The sequence below is a fragment of the Macaca nemestrina genome, chromosome 12, assembly GCF_043159975.1.
Source record: "Macaca nemestrina isolate mMacNem1 chromosome 12, mMacNem.hap1, whole genome shotgun sequence".
Lineage (NCBI taxonomy): Eukaryota > Metazoa > Chordata > Mammalia > Primates > Cercopithecidae > Macaca > Macaca nemestrina.
The window spans coordinates 36,327,037-36,348,272 of NC_092136.1; the positions used below are offsets into that span (position 1 = coordinate 36,327,037).

General features: G+C 36.8%; 1 long non-coding RNA gene across 1 annotated transcript in view; it reads left to right on the forward strand.

The window, feature by feature from the left end:
* The window catches only part of LOC105471471 (uncharacterized), a 487,352-nt gene extending 474,175 nt beyond the window's left edge, over positions 1–13,177 (forward strand). Inside the window, exon 8 of the long non-coding RNA XR_011610730.1 lies at positions 13,051–13,177. This is a non-coding gene — a long non-coding RNA (uncharacterized lncRNA). The remainder of the gene's footprint in view (positions 1–13,050) is intronic.
* The last annotated feature ends 8,059 nt before the right edge of the window (positions 13,178–21,236 follow it).

Below are 21,236 nucleotides of genomic sequence, written 5' to 3' on the forward strand. Positions count from 1 at the left end.
TACCTCCCTACCATTTGTTCTATATCAATTGATAGCAGCAACATCCTTCCAGATGCTTAGTAACACAAACAAATACATGGGAATCATCACTGAATTTTCCCTTTTCTCTTTCTTTCACACTTCATATTCCTCAGGAACTCTTGTTTCTGAACTTGCAAACTGTAGAAAGGATATTACCAATTCTCACCAGCTCTGCTTTGTCTACCCTATTCTGACTCAACATCATCTCTCTCCTGGATTACTATCTGTGGACTCCACACCTTCATCCCTACAGCCTGTTCCTAAACCACAACAGTCAAAGTATACCTTATAAAATGCAAGTCATATAATGTCAAAGATATGGACAAAACCATCCAGTGGAATCCCATTTTTCTTAGATTAAAATCTAGATAATGACAATGACCTATATAAACTTGACATTATCTGACTCTTGTTTCCTGGCTCATCCAGCCTCATCTCTTGCTACTTTCTCCCCTGTTTACTCTGCTACAGTCATGTCTGCCTCCTTGCTGTTCTTTGATTGGTTATCCAAAACCTCATCTCAGAACCTGTATACTGCTTACTCCCACCTCGGGGAATTCTCTTCTTCAGAATTTTCATAATGGTAAATCTCTCACTTCTTTCTAGTCATTGCTCAGATCTCATTTTCTTCATAAGAATTATCTTGACTACCTTATTTAAAAATGCAGAGTCTTCTCCCCAAGATTCTTTTGTCTTTTTTTCTTTGATGTGTTCCAAGTATTTAGGACAGTACCTGACACAGAAGAGGTACTTATAAATACTTAATCACTGGACAAATCTATGAATGAGCAAATTTAAACTTTTCTGATCACTTTCAGCTTTTAGAAGAATACCACTCTTAGTATGACTTTGATAAGATTTGTATATGTAGGTGGTTGAGATACATTATGCTTCAAGATAAACACAATTTTAAGTGCCAAAAAACCAACACAATGTCAACTTAGAAAGTATCTTAAAATAATTATTGGAGACCAAAGGCTGTTTCTGGAGAACAGAATATTCACAGGAAATGGAATCAATTCCAGTGCAGTATTATACATCCTCTTTTTCTGCCCCAAAGGACTGTCTGACTCATCTTCATTCAAAGAAGTCCACAGCTTCAAGGCAAATAACTTTGTGTTCTAGAGTAAAGCTGCAAGACCCACACCATAGGATACCAGTCACACTGGGAGGCTATTATTATATGCCATATTTCACAACTTGAGTACTTATTACATTATTTAGTTTGGTGGATTTGAGAACTGGGAAATGTTTCCATTCTCTTTTCCTGTTCCAACCAGGATTGCTGCATTCATTCAGAATGTCCTGTAGATAGGACTGTCAAAACAAATTCATTCAACTTACAGCATAATTTCTGTGATTTAAAGGCGACACTATTAATAGTTAAATCAGGGTAGAAACTGGGAATATGGTTGCCCTGTTTCTGGATACCAGGACCCCAATGTATAGTGCTATAAGAGGGCCTAGCCATTGTCTCTTCATTTTCTGGATCAAGGTTTGGTCTGGTGTGTCCTAAGAGAGGGACTGAAATGCTTCAAGAAACAATGAGGGATATTTGGGAGACGGGGCTGTGGACAATTTCTTTTCTTTTTTTTTTTTTCACCACGCTCATGTTTAATATTTTTAAAATATCAATTCTCTTCCAAACTGATCTATAGATAAAAGGCAAGACCAACCAACTTTGCACTAGGAAGTTCTGTATGAATTAACAAGCTGATTCTAAAATTTTTTTTCTTTTTTTTTATTATACTTTAAGTTCTAGGGTACATGTGCACAACGTGCAGGTTTGTTACATATGTATACCTGTGCCATGTTGGTGTGCTGCACCCATCAACTCGTCAGCACCCATTAACTCGTCATTTACATCAGTTATAACTCCCAATGCCATCCCTTCCCCCTCACCCCTCCCCATAATAGGCACCAGTGTATGATGTTCTAACTGATATAGAAAAAGAACTTCAACATTTTAACCATACTAGCTGAAAGTTCTTCCTTTACCTCTCAATTTGCCTAGGACAGTCCCATTTAATGCCTATTGTCGCAGTGTCATTATTAATAACTCCCCTTTTATTTTCAAGCTTTTCCTGGTTCAGATAATAAATTGTTGCTATGCTTTACTTTTTGAAAAACTGTGATGTTTCACCAAAATCTGCAAATAACACTGAATCATTGGCATGTAAGCATTGGTGACGAAAACAAAAAAAGCTTCAACACGTGCTTACTGAGTCTACAGAATTAACTCTTCATCTAAAGTCACCGAAATAAGGTAATATTGTCTATTTCCAGGCTCAGTTCTACTTAATCAATGGGGCCTCTGTTAATAGTATTTCCAATACTATTTCCAATCTATGCTATTTCCACTTCTATTTATTTCCTATTATATATTACCAACAATTTATTAGCTTTTAAACTTTAAATACTTGGCTTTAATCCTAATATAGCCATAGAACTATAAAGTCTTTGGGCTAGTTTTATAAATCCTCTTTGGTGTTAATCAAACATTTTAATAAACTGAACCACTTTTCTATGTTAGATTATGATAAAAGTTTATTTTACTTAATAAATTCTGTCTGTAATCAAAAATAAAACCTTCAGGGAATATCAGCACTAAATCATCCCTCCCATTCCAAGTGGTCAAGGCCAAGGCTGACATTCATCATGGTTCTTATGTAATAACTATATATTATTTATTTTATTCTATCATTATTTTCCTTTTTTTTTTTTTTTTTTTTTGACAGTCTCACTCTTTCACCCAGGCTGGAGTGCAGTGGCATGATCTTGGCTCACTGCAACCTCCACCTCCTGGGTTCAAGCAATCCTCCTGCCTCAGCCTCCCAAGTAGCTGGGATTAAAGGTGCCCCCAACCATGCCCGGCTCATTATTTTGTACTTTTAGTAGAGATGAGGTTTCACCATGTTGGCCAGGCTAGTTTTGAACTCCACCCACCTCAGCTGCCCAAAGTGCTAGGATTACAATGTCCAGCCCTTTTCCTGACTATTCTTAGCTTATGGTTTAATGATATAGAGTTTATTAAACTTTCTGTCTATATGTGAAACACATGCATATATAATGAATCATAATATAAGTACTTAAGCAAAAAATAAAAACTATATATATATATACATATATTCATAGTCATAGGTTGACATTAAAATTTACCTTTGAAAGTACAAGTTTTTTTTTTTTTTTTTTTTTTTTTTTTTTTTTTTTTTTTTTTTTTTTTTAGACCAGTGAGTAAACATACTTTTCCTACAGACTTCTGCACTTGAGCCATCTCAGCCTGAATTCTGGTTCAATGCTTTACAAGCTATATGCTATCAAGCAAGTGGCTTAACCTATTTTGCCTTAGTTTCATCTTCTATAAAATGGGGGAAATAATAGTCCATACATTTTGTAGGATTGCAGTGAGGCTTTACTAGTGACTACATGCAATGGTCTTGGAATAGTGGTTAACTTATAATAGGCACTTTATAAACCTTAACAGTCCTTGAAAAGGCAAAGTGATATAGTATAAAGTGAATGAGGTTAGTAACTTGATTATATGGATTTAAGTCCACTTCTAGATTTATTAGCTGTGTGACACTAAGGATGGTAAATCTCTCAGAATCTCTCTTCCGCTTCCCCTTCTCCTTCCCTTTCCCCTTCCCCTTCCCTTTCCTTTCCTTCTGTCAATAAAACAGGAACACTAATACCTGTGCTGAAGTGATTACATGAGACTTGGGATCACTTACTCAAAAATGATTATTAAGCCCTAAATTTTAGTTTTCCAAACATGTATTCTCAGAATCATAGGACTTAATAGGAGTTGGAATTTAATGTAATCCTCTGCAACAAAATCCTTCCAATTGCATGGTTTCATGGATCATTGACTCTCTGACCTGAAAGTTGAAGAGAATTCAACACCTCCCAGAAAAGTTCATTTCAGCAGTAAAAACAGAACTGCCACATGACTGAATTGGTGTTTTTAAAACACTAGGTGGTGATGCATCAGTGTTCATAAAATCAATCTGGTTAATGACCATCATCAATAACAAAATAGGATAGACATAAGTACTTTTTAAAGAATACTCTTTATACAATGTAGTAGAGGTATGAATTTTTGTAAAAACTTTTGTTTCTCTTATAGATACATATACACACATATGCTTGCATATATACATGTATATATGTGTACATATATGTATTACATTGTGTAGATATATGAACACACATATGTATGGGCTAAACATAGGGAGAATAATTTTTCTTCTAAGCTAAGACATAGAGGAGGCAGATAATGAGGAAGAAGTGCAGCCACCAACTTCTCAGCAGTTTCCCTTGAAGGCAATAAGATCTGAGAGAGAAAGTTGTTTAATCGAGACAGATGGGATCATGAGAGGCTCACAGAAAGAATCTTCAGACCCAGAGTGGCATAGAAACAGAGTATGCCACCAAACTGATAGTAGATATGAACATTTTGGTGATTACTTATGAATCTAGATATCTCTAAGACCATATATTTTCTGTCATATCTTACAAAGTCCTGGAACTACACATGTTCCTATTAAAACCATGAAATACCCCAGGAAGAATGATTTAATATGCCCTCCAGCCTAGGGGAATGAGGGCCTGAAAAAGAAGCTATGTTGAATACATAAGTAACTACATAAGTATACTTATATACTTGTATACCTCCATTTGAAGATTGAGGATTTTCTCTGATTCATGACTTACAAATTTGTTTTATTCTAAGGATATGCCTTGTTAGTGGCCCCATGATGAAAGGTAGAAGGTTCAGGTGTAGAGGTAGGAAAAAAAGTGTGCTTCCAAATATGGGGATAGTTACTCCTCTTGGCAATTTAACTATCAGCCCCTGGATTCACTCAGCTCTGGAAAATGATGTCTATTATCCAACAATGTATCTAAGTATGAACATATAGTCCTGAGTGATTGGCAAAAAGGGGGCAAACAATTCAGACAAAAAGTGATCATCTTTGAACAACGCAAGCAAAGGATAACATGTGTACGAAGAAATGTGAGATTATATCTATTCAAGTAAAAAGGGGGCAAACAATTCAGGTAAATTCATCCTGTAATACCCTTAAAATGTGTTCACTCTATCTTTGCACCCCCACCCCTGTACCCACCCAATTCTGCCCAACAACGGATGGAAGAAAATTTACTGCTAAGGTCTCGGGTAGACTCAAAGGTTCCAGACACAGGGAAATGATCTCCAAGAAAAATACTAAACCAATCTAACGCAAACTATAAAGGATAACATCATCAATTGACCTAAACTCAAGTCAACATGCAGTAGTCTTAGCCAATTGTATAGTTAAAGGGAACATTACCCTTGAGATCACCATCACTTCTGGCATCAAGCTCAGGGGCATCTCAAAATCACCCTCAGATCTGAAAATTTGCTGGAAGAACTTACAGAACTCACTGAAAACTATGACACTTGTGGTTTATTACAGGGAAAGAAAGCATGTCTAATGTATCTAAAAGAAGAGATGTATAGGGCAGAGTCTTGGAGGGGTATAAATGTGGAGCTTCCAATTGTTTTATTCCTGTGAAGTTAAGGAGAGTGTTACCTCCTCCTGGTCCTGACATCTGACAATACACACAAGAGTATTGCCAACGAGGGAAGCACTTTTGAGTCTTTGGTGTCTAGAAATTTTATTGGGGCTTGATCACATGCCATCCACAGGCTTACTTTCTAGCCGTTTCCAGAGGTCAGATTAATCCTTTAATTATGAATCACCCCAGATGTTAAAACCAAGAGTGTGTGGCCCAAAGTATCCATCATAAATTATATCATCAGGGTATCTGATGGCCAAAGCTCCCAGGCAACAAAGACACTCCTATTATAGACAGCATTCCAGGGACCTAGAGATCACTTCTTGGTGCTAAGGGAAAAGGCCAGTCCTCTCTTTCAGTAAGGTTAATTCTTCACTGCACAGGATTAGAAAAAGAGTCTCCATTCAACTCAGATGAATGACATTGATGAAGAGCACGCCCACGATGCTTTGGAACAGTTTCTAACATTCTTCTCACTTTTACTGGTTAGCCAGGCATGCATTCTTTACAACAGAAATATTCTAGAAAGATCATGAAGAGTATTTAATGAGAAGAAATTTTCAATTAATTACACAAACATATGTGAACTAAGCAATGTGTTCATGCTAAAAATTCAAAAAAGAAAATAATAATACAAGACCTTTCAACCAAAGAGATCATTTCAATAAAAGAAAAACAGCTTAAGTGGACAATTTTAATAGAATAGAATAAGTTATAAGTGGGATAACTTATATCTATGAAATCACAGAAGAGAATAGCTTAATCCATCCTAGAGGTTTTGAGAAATCTTTCCTCAGATGACCTATGAAAGATAGTATTTTGTAAAAAATGAAAGTAGCAGCAGTAGCAGTAGAAGTAATAGTAATAAAAATAATTAACACTTATATAGAATTTATTATGTCAGACATAATTTTAAGAGATTGAATGGATTAATTTACTTAAATTATTAATTTAGAAGAAGTGGCAACATCTATTACTGAACTCTGAGCCTCCGCTCTCCCTGAATTCATGTCTTAAGGTCATATTGCCTTGAAAATCTATCACCTTTTTACAAAATGAAGTCAGAGGAGCTTATACTCCCCAGATCCAATAGAAAAGTACACCATTTTTGCTGCAGTGATTATTCTGAATAAATGCATGTGCAAAAAATGTTATGTGTTTTCAGATTTCACCTGCATTGCAACAATTTTACAAATCAGGAGAGCTTTTCCTTAAGCAAGAATGTGCCTCTTCTCATTACTTATTCACAGACTGTCCTTCTTCTTGCTCTGAAGCAGGAACCTTCCTTTGGAGGCAATGACAAATCCTGGGGCCTGCGTTGCACTCATCTTGCATGCAGTGCTCGCATTGAGGCCACTTAATCCGATTGACGTCAGCCGGCACTCCGTGCACAGAATGTGCCACTCAGAATCTAGGGGAATCGATCATCCCTCAACTTGCATTGCCATGACACCTACAGCCTCAAATTTATTTCAGCTTTGTAGTTTCTTTTGCTTTTCCTTCTCTTTCCTCTCCAACTAAAAGAAGTATATATTTTCCATCTTCACAAAAACCACTTATTAGAACCCCAACTTCATCACTGGAAAATTCAGACCATCACTTTGCATTGATAATTAAATTTTTCTGAGTAAATCTGCTGTGGAGAGCCAGATAAGGCTGAAAAATATATCACACATCTCAGACTAAGCATTGACAGGAAGGTGCTTATTGTTATATATAAGTATTTTTCCAAGAAAATGTAACTATGGAATTTCATTAGCCCCAATAGGGAAGGAAAGGAGAAGGAGATTCATGAAACATCTACTATATTCTCGGCATATTGTAAATATTATAACATATATAATTTGGTTCTCAACCAGGTATAATCACTTCCCACCCACCTCCTGGGGAACTTTTGGCAATGTCTGCAGACTGTCATGAATCTAGTGTTTGCTAAACATCCTAAAATGCGTAGGACAGTCCCCCTACCACAACAAAGATTTACACAGCCCCAAATCTTAATAGTATTGATGTTAAGAAACCCTGCAACCGAATCCCACAAAACTGTTTGAGATAAGTGTTAATACTGCCAGTTTATAGATGAGGCCACTGGAAGCAATTAAATGACTTGCCTGTGTTCACATAGTAAGCATCTGGATTTGAATCCAGACTTATCTAGCTGCAAAAGCTAGACCTTTCTACTGCACCAGGCTGTGCTGGGCAAGCATTGGTGGCAAAGGAAACTACAACTCTGAAAGCTAGTCTTCAGATGCATTTGACCTTTTCCTTATATAGCAGTCTTTTTTTCAGAAATGTGTTTTATAAAAATATGAAGATACCTTTAAAGGCTGAATTAGGGAGAATTACTGGCTATTTATGACCCAATGGATTTGCAGGCTGCATATACAAAAGATAATTTCACTAATCAAATAACTATTTATCAAATGATTGCTTTGATTACATTTATACTGGGAACCTGTATGTGTTTATGATTGTAGGTATGTATGCATGACTTATTACTATTTTCTTTCTAAACTTCAGGTATGAATAAACCAGTTTAACTTGCCCAGCATAGTAGAAAGACATAGGCAATACAGGCTAGTAAAGCACAGTTACACACCAAGGGCAAGGATACCAGTAGCTGCTGTCTTTCATATTGCAAGACAAATTCATACATCAGTCCATCCTTTGACAAATGTTTATTACATTTTTCGTATGAACTCAGTACATCTGGCCAGACACATAGCAAATAATTGCAATAATGTGATACATACTACGACAGAGGTGAGCTCAAGAGGTGTAGGAACATAGAGGAAGAGGTGCTTCACTGTCTTTGGAGGTGATGGAGAATGCCTGCTACAAGGTGAGTGAAAAATGAAGATTAGAGTTCACCAGGTGTAGTGGTGATGGGGCTAAAGAAGAAAGCAGAAGCCAGACCATAGATCTTGTAGACTAAACAGTTTGAATTTTATTCTCAAAGTCAAATGAAGTCAATAAGAGTTTGTGTGAAATGTAAGCGATTAGTTTTTTGTTTTGTTTTTGTTTTTGTTTTTCATGTAAGTGATTAGTTCTTTTATTAGGAATTTAGGGACATGGGGAGAGGGGAGGTAGAGAGACACATTTTGAGGCTATTGTAGTAATCCAGGTAAGGAGTGATAAAGGCCCAAACTAAAGCAGGAACACTGAGAATGGAAGGAAAGGTCAGAACCAAAATAGAATTATAATTAGAATATATAGGTATTCAATGTGAAAGGTAAAAAAAGAGTGAGGATTTCTCCTTTGGCGAATGAGAATACAGGAAAAGTAATTTACATTTGGGAACAGTTACGTTTAAGGTATCTATGTTGAGTAAAAATATTGTGGGTTAATTAAATATCAGAAACTCTACCAGACCCTCCATATGTTAATCATCACAAAAGTCATGTAATGTGGTATTATTCTTTTTTATTTTAAAGATGAAGTCTCATAGAAGTTAACTTGCTCCATTTAATTTGTTAAATGCCATAGTCAAATATTACTACAGTTCTATGTATATTCAAACCTGTATTTGTTAACCACTATACAACACTGCCTCCTTTGTGAAGCTGATGCTCTGTAGGACTTAAAATTGTTTTTAGCTAGAAATCAATTCTGGAGATGTTGCTCCTAGAAGAAGCAGTTGAGATCTGGAATGTATATGAAGTCACTCAGGGATGGTGTTAATTAGGAATGAATGAGAAAGATTCAGAAGTGCAGAAGATTCAGGACAGAATTTCAGGAATGCATTAATCTTTAAAATGCATTATTTAATGAGATTGACCAAACAAAACACAAAAAAAGTCAAAGAAGTAGGCAGGAGCTGAGGGAGGATGACGTCAAGGATGCAAAGGGAAATTTTGTGAGCGGTCTTTCTAGGGAGTCAGATATTGTCCTGTTTTGCACTAAGAAAATGCCTCATCACAAAAGTACAATTAAGATCCCTGCTGGGAAAACCTCAGTCTAGACGAGATAATATGGTACCCATCCTCTCCTTTTTGTCGGCCACCAGTGCAACAGTCAACTTTAAATGCTGTTGAATAGGTGAAATTATTATGTGTATAAAGTAAGTAACACATAGCAAGCATCAAAAATGCCTTCTCCACTGGCATGGATATTAGACTGTAGATCTGATGGCAGGGATCTTAAACTTTAGCTGCGAACATCTGAAACTTCATCAATTTATTAAATGTTCATGCTACTGTGCAAGTTAATTATTATTATTTTCATTGTACAGATGTTGGAATTTAGGCACAGAGAGGTTAAGAACATTCTGCATGGTCTCAAAGCTAGTAAGCAACTGACCAAGAATTCAAGTTAGGGTCTATTCAGCACAAATTTCACCACCTCTTGCTCAATTGTAAAGCTCCATCTTTAAGTTAAGAAGGTGATATAATTAAACTTTCGAAACAGGTACCATTGGTAGAAGAAAACACTTGTGTTGCCAAGGGTTTAGAGACTCATTGTCTCCCCTTATCATGGTCCCATGGTTCAACCTCTATGTCTGAATGGAATTGGGCTCTTTCTCTTGGTTTTAGAGCAGGTTTTCTCAACTTCCACACAACTGACTTTCAGATGGATAATTCTTTCTTGTGAGAGGGCTGTCCTGTGCATTGTAGAAAGCTTAAAAGTAATCCTGTATGTCTAAGAGATATTTGTACTCTCAAGTTTATTGCAGCATTATTTATAATTCTCAAGATGTGAAATTAATCTAAGTGTCCATCAACCATGAATAGATGAAAAAAATATGATATATATATCACATTTATATATATATACACACACACAGAGTCACATATATATACACACACACACACAAGGAAATAATATGCAGCCTTAAAAATTGAGGACATCCTGTCATTTGTGACAACATGGATGAAAATGTAGGACACTATGCTAAGTGAAACAAGCCTAGAACAGCAAAACAAATATTGCCTTATCTTACATTTCTGCAATCTAAAGAATTGAAACTTACAGAAGCAGAGAGTAGAATGATGGTTACCACGGGCTGGGGGTCCGGAGTGGAGGTTGGGGATTGAGGAGATGTTGGTAAAAGGATACAAAACTCTAGTTAGAAAGGAGGATCAGTTCAGAAGATCTATTGTACAACATGGTGACTATGGTTAATAACAATGCATTATATACTTCAAAATTGCCAAAAGAGTGGATTTTAAATGTTTTCACTACACAAAAATAATAAGTGTGTGAGGTAGTAGATATGTTCCTCAGCTTGACTTAGCCATTCCAAAATGTATACATATATCAAAACATCATGTTGTATACCATAAATATATATATGATTCTTATAAATATATAGAGTTAACTAAATAAATTTACAAAGCATCTCTGACGTCTATCTATTAGGTATAAGTAGTACCCAACCAGCACCCACTTTACTTGTTACCATTAGTGACAAATAAAAATGTTTACAGACTTTGCCAAGTGCCCCTTGGGGTTCCTTGGTTGAGAATAACTGGTTTACATATACAGCCTTCTCATTCTCAGTATTAGTATACAGCCTGAGTTCCTGTGTTTACGATGACTCTTCCTGGAAACTGCATTTGCTTGTCTTCCAAACCCTCATTTACACCATTTCTGCCCCATCCAGTCATCCAATTTACCCTGCCTTAGAACAACCCCACTGCGGGGGCTCCATCAAAGCATCCAAACCCCTTCTCTGACCTGATATCTGAAACCTGTCCCTGATCTGGAGACTAAGGCAGTGAAAAGCCAGCTTCTGTGATTATGTATCATTTGGGTAGAAAAAGGCCTCATAAATCACCGGATTGTTTTGTGGGCCTTCGAGGGTGCTACTGGGAATGGCAGGGAGTGTGACTCATCCTGCTGTACTGTTGTAATATTAAAGAAAATAAATAACGGAACTGAGAAGGCATTAAGTGAGGAAATGAGGCACGGATGCGTGAGGCAGAGGTGATCCTACTGCACTGCATGTACGTGGATATTACCCAATTACTTGGGAAGCAGAACTTAGGAAGAGAACTGTGGAATCAGTTTTCTGAATGAACTGCAGAGTATACACTCAGACTGTACTGAATTCCCCAGGCAAGATTTTTCCTCTGAGCTCCCTTTCTGAATAATAAGGAAGTACATGCAATTGGGTTGTCATGGTTTGTTCTCTGTCTTAAGTACTACTGGTAATAATCATGCCTTATGTTTGTTCAGTGTTTCCTGGTTTACAGAACACATTCCCATATATTATGTCATTTCACTAACAAAGCAATCCTCTAGACAGGAGGAATCCAGCCAGGAGGAAAACAGTGTTCTAGAAGGGATGTTTTGACAGGTTTAAGACAGCAATGCATACTTGTGAGAGCACAGACTCTGGAATCTGAAGATTTGGGTAAGAATAACAGCTCAGAACAGCTCTGGCATCTTGACCATTAAACTGTCAAACTTTAGTGTTTCTTCTGTGGAGATAATAGCACTGTTACAAGGTATTCAATGAAATCAGATCTATAAATACTGAATACTGTACCCACCTCACCCTAGGAAACAGGCTCTTAAAAACAGTGGTGGAAGCAATCTTTAACTCAGGATAATCTGAAGATTACAAAAGTGTAATAGCATATTTGTATTGCATAGTAGTCAAGTATAAATAAAGACTTTAGAGTCAGGTGACCAGGGTTTGAATCTCAGCTCTGCTTCTTGTAACTGTGTCACTTGAAATAAGTTTCTCAACCTCCCTGTGCCTTGGTTTCCTTATCCATAAAACAGGTCCTTTGGAGGTTAAACAGGTTATTACACAAAAAAGTTTTTATAACTGCAGTGGCTCTCTGCTTTGAGTCATCTATACAACGATCATCCCGTATCCCCAGGGGATATGCTGGAAGACCCCCCTGGATGTCTGAAACTGCAGATAGCAACAAGCCTATATATACCATGTTTCTTTAAAATACATACATACCTATGATGAAGTTTAATTTATAAATTAGGCACAATGAGAGTTTAACAACAATAGCTAATAAAATGTTAGAACAATTATAACAACATACTGTAATAAAAGTTATGTGAAAATCAGTCTCTCTCTCTCTCAACCCAAATGTCTTATTGTACTTATTTTTGGACCATGGTTGACCATGGGTAATTAAAACCAAGAAAGTAAAACTGCTGTTAAAGGGATAGTACTGTACTTGGTTACTTTTTGTCCCAGGCTCTGATGTCTACTTTTACCTCAACTAATGCGATTACTCAGAGTTGATTTTAAGTACAGCATTATTTAAGGTGAACAACATTGGATTCTGTGACAAATGAAGTCCCAAATGTAGTGGCTTAACTCATCTTTTTTCCTCCCTCTCTTCTCTCCTTCCTCCCTCCCTCCCTCCCTCCCTCCCTCCCTCCCTCCCTCCCTCCCTCCCTCCCTCCCTCCCTCCTTCCTTCCTTCCTTCCTTCCTTCCTTCCTTCCTTCCTTCCTTCCTTCCTTCCTTCCTTCCTTCCTTCCTTCCTTCTTTTTGACAGGCTGTCAGTCTCTCACTCAGGCCAGAGTGCAGTGGCATGATCATGGATCACTGCAGCCTCGACCTGCTGGACTCAAGCAAGTCTCCCACCTCAGCCTCCCAAAGTGCTAGGATTATAGGTGGGAGCCACTGAGTCCAGCCACAATCCTATTTTTTGCTCATGTCATATTCCAAGGTAGGTTGTTAGGGGGTGTGTGTGTGTGTGTTGGGGTTTACTCCCTGCAGATACTCAGAGATCAAAACTCCTGCTCCTACCATGCTATGTCTCTACCCTCCCCTAGGTACTCAGATTTATCTCTTTGAACAGATGAGGAAACCATGATTGGGTATCAGCTCACCTCATTTTGAGGCTGAAAACTAGAGTAATAGGTTTGACCTTGACAGAGGTACAAGATCAAGGTGGATCTACAGGTAATAGCAGGCAAATGGAAATGAGCTGAAAGCCAGAAAAATACGACCAGACCTGGACAGATAAACATAAGTTTAGAACCAGAAGGAATACTCAGACATAGTAGAAACTTGTAAAAACCTGACAACCAGACACCTGTTAAGTAGTGAAGCCAAGAGACTGTGAAAGAATATTTAAAGATATTCTTTGGAAGAGACCCAGCAATAATGCCATTCAACAACAACAACACAAAAAGCACAGAGGCAGTATAAAGGAGGGAGTTAAAACATTGATTTTGTGATGTACAACCCTGCGCTCAAATCCAGTGTTCAGACTCTACCAATTATGTGACTGGACAAAGTTCTTGATATCTCTGAACTTGAGTGTTCCCATCAGTAAGGAGGAAATTAATAAATAACTTATCTGTCAGAATTATTGTAAGAAATGTCTGAGATACTACAGATGAATCTATTTCTAGAAATGGGGTTTCCCGTTCTGGCTGCATCTCAAACTCAGCTCATGATTGCAATAGTCTTTGTTGTAGTAACACATGCCTAAGTCCCATCTTTGGTGTTTCTTGTTCAGTAGCTTTGGGGTGGCTGGCTGCACCTACAGGGTCACAAAGCCTCACAAGTGATTCTAATCACCATGACACTGATTTCCCAGTTGAAAACCACTGTTTCATCGGGCCATGGGCCAGCAAACACTTTTTAATTAAGGAAGTATCTTAGTCTTTGCATGTTATATAGGCTCTACTGCTACTGTTCAACTCTGCAATTTTTTGTGTAAAAATAGATGTAGATAATATGTAAATTCATGAGCTTTGGCTGTCTTTCAATAAAACTCACTTATGAATGCGAAATTTAAATATTTTCACATTTAATAACTTTCACATCACAAAATATTACCCTTCATTGTATTTTTTAAATTCTTTATGAATGTAAAATCAATTTCTAGCTTATGGGTGATACAAAAATAAGTTTCTATGCCAAATTTGGCCCACAGGCCATCGTTTGCTTACCATGCAGGAGAGCAGAGGCTCCTAGGCTTACACATGCAGGATCATCCAGAGAGCTTGATAAACTTTTTGGGCCCAACCCCCAGAGTTTCTAACTCAGTAGGTCTGTGATGTGGCAGAGAATTTGCATGTCTAACAAATTCCCATGGGATGATGATGTGGCTGGTCTGGGGACTGCATTTTGAGAATCATTGATCTAAAGGAATACTCAGACAATTGTTTCTTCAGATTGTCCTCACTTTAATTTATGATACAACATATTTAAGTCATTTTCCACTTTTAAGCTTTGAAAACTATTTGGTAGCTGTGCACCAAGTTTATACCCTTTAAGAAATACCTGAAACAAAGGCAATTTCTATCACTTTAACAGTTGAGTATAGATAATAAATTTTACTAGTTAAAAGCATGGGCGTTGGAAACAAATCAGACCAGGTATAAATCCTGGACCCCCCTCAATTGTATAACCTTGGGTAAGTATGTTCTCTGTGTCTCAGTTGCCTCAGTTCATACGTAAAATAAAGGCAATACTAATAACTCTATTGTAGGATTGTTGCCAGGATTAAATGGGTATGAAAAATATTCAGAATAGTGCCGGGCCCTTAGTAAGCATTCAATAAATGTTAGTCACTATTATATCTAACGATAAGTTATGACAGCAAAGGTATTTTTAATAAGAGGGATGTACTCTATTGAAGGCCTACATAGAGGTGAACCAAGAATATGGTATGCCAGCAGGGCAAAAATATTTCTAAATAATTTTTGATCCATTTTTAGATATGTAGCAATTATCTATTTTAGGCCCACAATAATTCACCTGACTAATAATTTTAGCCAGGATGTTTTCTTTTATTTAAAGTAAATGTTACCAAATTCCCAAGATGACATTCAAAATAAAATGAAATACCTATAAGTTAGCTTAATTTAAAAACCTCTAGATTCTTAAGTCTGATGACTCTCTTTATTCACCAAATAATTATTGAGCATCTGGTAGCAAGATAGTGTGCAAAGAACTAGTGATAAAGCAGAGTGGTCAATGAGACAGGCGCAGTGCTCCAACTCAGGGGAGACAAACATCAAGCAAATAACAATTAAAACAATTAATTCCTTCCACCTGTAATAAGTATGAAGAAAAAGTGCAAAGTTTCATGAAGAGACATCACTAAAGGAATTACTCTAATCTCAAGAGGTGAGGATCACAGAGAAAGTTTCCTTAAGGAAGACATCTGTGATGGTTAATACCAAGTGTCAACTTGATTGGATTGAAGGTTGCAATATTGATCCTGGGTGTGTCTGTGAGGGTGTTGCCAAATTAGATTAACATTTGAGTCAGTGGGCTGAGGAAGGCAGACCCACCCTTAATCGGATGGGTGCCATTTAATCAGCCACCAGGGAATACAAAGCAGTCAGGAAAAACGTGAAGAGGTGAGATGGGGCTAGCCTCCCAGCCTACATCTTTTTCCCATGCTGGATGCTTTCTGCCCTTGAACGTCGGACTCTAAGTTCTTCAGTTTTGGAACTCAAACTGGCTCTCCTTGCTCCTCAGCTTTCAGACAGCCAATTGTGGGACCTTGTGATCATGTAAGTTAATACTTAATAAACTCCCATATATAATTTCCTATTAGTTCTGTCCCTCTAAGAGAACGCTGACTAACACAACATCTCTATCTAATCTGATATTTGCTGCTGCTTAGAATTTCAGAAACATTCACTAAAATAAGGATCTGTGGTTCTGGAAGTGTCTGACAGAAATCTATAGGGAACATTCTTTTTTTATTTCTCAGTGGATATAAAAGAAAGGATCATGCATCCTGCCTATCAAAAGTGTTATGAAGTCATTCGTGTATAAATTAGAGAATGGAGTGCAAGGAGTTTCCAATGCCAAACATACATAGTTTTAACTTCCATTGAAAATTAGCATATCCATTAAGAGATAGTTTCTACCAAACTTGACTCTTGTGGTGTCATTGATAAACAAGTTCTGAACTCATACCCATTTCTATGGATCAATATTGAGCCATGCATTTTATTTAGTAATTAATACTTGACTATGTTCTGATGAAGATTAAATAAATGTGCAAAATGCTACAAATGTTTTGGTTTTCTTTCTTTTTTTTTTATTATACTTTAAGTTCTAGGGTACATGTGCATAATGTGCAGGTTTGTTACATATGTATACTTGTGCCATGTTGGTGTGCTGCACCCATCAATGTTTTGGTTTTCTTGATGTATTTTCCCAGAATGTGATAAAATGCACAGAAATCAATAGGGCAATAGCTGCGCCTAATATCTGCCTCCTTCTTTTCTACAATATTAACCTGAGAAATTTTAGGTATATGTAATAGGTATAGATATTACTTATATGTAATAGAATAATGATCCCGCAAAGATGTTCACATCCTTATTCTTGGAACCTGTGAATATGTTATATTACATGGCAAGAAGGAGATTAAGCTGTCAGATGAAATTAAGGTTGCTCATCAGCTGACTTTAAAACTGGGAGATCATCCTGAATTACCTGGGTGAGCCCAACACGGGAGAGAGAGAGACAGAAGAGTCAATGTCAGGGTGATGTATTTTGAGACAGACTCCCACCACCATTGCTGGCTTTGAAGATGAAAGGGAGGCATGAGCCTAAGAGTGCCTCTAGAACTTGAAAAGAGAAAAAATGGATTCTCCTCTAAAAGCTTCCAAAAATGAACACAGCTCTTATGACACCATGATTGTAGCCCAGTGATACCCATTTCAGGCTTTTGACCTCCAGAACTGTAAGATGGTAAAGCTGAGTTGTTTTAAGACACCAAATTTATGGTAATTTCAGTATCGATAGGAAACTAATACAACATACCATTCGAAACAAATGTTTAAAGAAATGAAGCACTCTAAATGTTGAGGCAATAGTGTTTCTTTTATAAAAACAATACATCTTCAGAACATTTCAAGGGCTACTCTAATTGGTGGCTCTGATTCTTGACAAGAAATAATTCTACAGAACTGAGCCCACCAGGTTGGCTTTCTCCTCTAGACCCACTGAGCATATATTTTATCTGCCAATGTAAAGACAAGAACAGAGAAAATGTTTTATCTTTAGTGTTTCCTACTAGTAGACACTGAATAAAGGTTAGTTAAACATGTGGGTTTATTTATTAAAAGACCCTGTGACATCCCAGGAGAATATATATACAATAGATGTTCTAAATGCATCTAAAGTAAAACTCCTGATTCTTCTAACCAAGTTTGCTTCTTTCCTAATTTTCTACAATTCATATTAGGTCTGAAAGTAAGAAGGATGCTTGCCCCTGCTTTTCCCTTTCACTTCATCACAAAATATTTTATTAATTTAAAAAAAAAATCTGTCAAGGACCATCCATGTGCCCTGTCACTAGATGTAATTAAGAGCAAGTCCATTGGCTGATCTTCAAAATGATTTCAAATATAATCATTCCTCACCACCTCCACTTCCATGGCAGCATATCCATGGCACTACTATGTTTAAATCAGAATATTGCAATAGCCTCCTAACTTGTCTCCTGATTTTATTCTTGCCCCCCCTATAATCTATTTTCCCCATAGCAGCCAGAATAACTTTCTTAAAAATATCAGATTATGCCATGTAATTCTCCTGCTTATAACATCCAGTGGCTTACTCTCACAATGAAATAGAAAACATTCTCTGTACTATGATCATGCCCCTACATAATTTGTCTCTCTCCTCTCATTTCTGACCTAATCTACATCCACTCCATTCAAGTTGACGTCCTTGTTCCTTGATCATAATCAGCATTTTCTCACCCTAGGACATTTGCCCTTGCTGTTTTCTCATGGAAAAGCACTTCATCAGAGTTTCACATGCTGCACTCTCACATCACTCAGGCTTCAGCTCACCATAAGATTGCCATCTCCAAAGTCTTCTCGCTTTGTCAAGTATTTTGATGAACTTAAAGCATTTTAGATTTATAGCACATTATGAACACGATAGTTTAAACATTTTGATTAGCTTGACATAACTTTCCCTATATAACCAATGTTGACACATTCTGTTCTAAATGTTTTGCATGTGTTTACCAGTCTACTCTAGAATTTTGTTGAAGCTGGACATCAGGTTTACTTATTACATTTTTCACCATTTTCCTCTGTTCTGCTTTCAATCAAGTGAAATGTCTGTCTGTCTGTAATCATGTGGCAGTTCTTCAGTAAACCATGGTTTCTCCAAAATTAGCATTGTGATACTGAGATCTTAATTCAAAGTTTACTTTTACACTAAAATGCAATATATTTGGGCCTTTAAATCTGAGTGACTACATTTTTTTAAAATATATTCTCATGTGCACTTGGCTTTATTAAGGGCACTTAAAAATAAGGGTATTTAGACTCATTCTTTTTATGGCTGTATAGTATTCCATGGTATATATGTGCCACATTTTCTTTATCCAGTCTATCATTGATAGGCATTTGGATTGGTTCCAAGTGTTTGCTATTGTGAATAGTGCTGCAATAAACATATGTGTACATGTGTCTTTATAGTAGAATCATTTATAATACTTTGGGTATATACCCAGTAATGGGGTCGCTGGGTCAAATGGTATTTCTAGTTCTAGATTCTTAAGGAATCACCACACTGTCTTCCACAATGGTTGAACTAATTCACATTCCCCCCAATAGTGTAAAAACCTTCCTATTTCTCCACATCCTTTCTAGTATCTGTTGTTTCCTGACTTTTTAATGATCGCCATTCTAATTGGCGTGAGATGTATTTTATTGTGGTTTTGATTTGCATTTCTCTAATGACCAGTGATGATGAGCTTTTTTTCATATTTATTGGCCACATAGATGGATGAAGCTAGAAACCATCATTCTCAGCAAACTAACACAGGAACAGAAAACTAAACACAGCATGTTCTCACTCATAAGTTGGAGTTGTACAAGGAGAATACATGAACACAGGGATGGGAACATCACACACCAGGGCCTGTTGGGGGATTGGGGACTAGGGGAGGGATAGCATTAGGAGAAATACCTAATGTAGATGACGGGTTGATGGGTGCAGCAAACCACCATGGCACATGTATACCTGTATAACGAACCTGCACATTCTGCACATGTATCCCAGAACTTAAAGTATAATAATAAATACAATAAAATAAAAATAAAGGTATTTGGGTAGAAACAGAATTGTATGTTGTCCAGAGATTTTGAAAGACAACAGTGTTCTTTGAAAATTTTAAGTTGGCCTCACTGGTTTGTGCACTTTTATGTTGGCCTGGGGACTGCCTTTTGTTCTTGGGTGATACAGTTATATTGCTGGTAAAGGCCTACATGTGTTGTTATTTGTGGCTAAAAGCTATTTTGCAACATTCTGCATTTTATTCAGAGCATTTCAAAGTTTTAAATTGTGATTATAGTGTCATCAAATTATTTACCTTCCTAAAGTATACTATGTGAAATATATGTAAGTTTGGTGTTTATCTACTCTTCAACACAGTAATATATTGGGATGGGAAATGCTTTCTCCTCCTAGTTGAGCTTTAGATGTTGTTATCTATGCCTGTGATGCAGACAAACATTATGATGTTAACCTACTCTCTGCTCTGGTACCCTATATTAATATTTGTCTTCATTATAGTAAACTTGTACCACCAAGGAGCCCAAGCTGCTAGAATATTTTCCACATCAGTATAGCTATCAACTCTTTATTTAAGTTAATTGTTCCCACTCTTCACAGTTAGCAAATTGTTTATTTACACATTCAACAAATATTTACTGAGTACCTAGGTGAGACACTAGATAGATGTGAGAAGTATAAATGTGAATAAAATTACATTGATGATAGGATTAGTAACAGTATTGATGGGAATATAAGCAAAAACAGTGCTAGTAAAAGCAATAAGGTATTCTATGAAGTTTTTGGAATGGTAGGATGACCTACTGATAACTAACTTGAAATTATTGATTTTACATCTGTAGGGGGAAATGTCTATCTTGTTTCTGAGTGGGTATTGATTCATCAGAATGTAATATAAGGTGTTTCTCTTTCCGTTCAGGGAGGGAATATCGGCCCTTGTGTTTTCAAAATATCTTACTTATTTATAGTCATTACCTAATTTCATTCTTATGTCAGCAAAATAAGGTACTTATTATCATTATTCCACTTTTTACAGATAAGGACATTGAGGCTAATAGAACTTAAGTAACTTGCTCCTAGTCACATTATCCGAAGCACTATAGTTTCTCATAGTAAAGTTGAAAATAAATAGGCTTATTTTTCCACTATAATCCCTTAACATTATACCATTTTCACCAAGCAATGGAACTTTCACTTCATTGGCCAGATCATAACTTACAAAGTCAGTATTTTTATTAGTTTTTCCCTTTAGCATGCAAACTTTATCGGTTTTGGCCTTTAGCCTCTTTGAATTGGTTTGTGCCTATCATATATGTACGTTACATATGATGCATATATGTATCACATATGTATTCCTTTGTCTTATTTTAGATTTCCTTGAAAGAAAAGTCTAAAATAGCAGCTTTTCTACAGGTAGTTTATTTTGAGAACAAGAGTAAAGTACCAGTAGGTGTGCAACAAGAAGGGAGGGAAAAATTATCCAAAGGGCGAGTTGCAAGCCTAACCCGTCATAGATAGTTGAGCCTTGCTCCTGTTATAAAGCTCTGAGGATTATACGTAGAATGCATTCAGAATTATCTATCCAAGGATAAGAAAAGCAGTGGTATTAATTCACTAGATTCTGTTTCTCACCAGACAACAGTTGACCTATAACTACCTTGC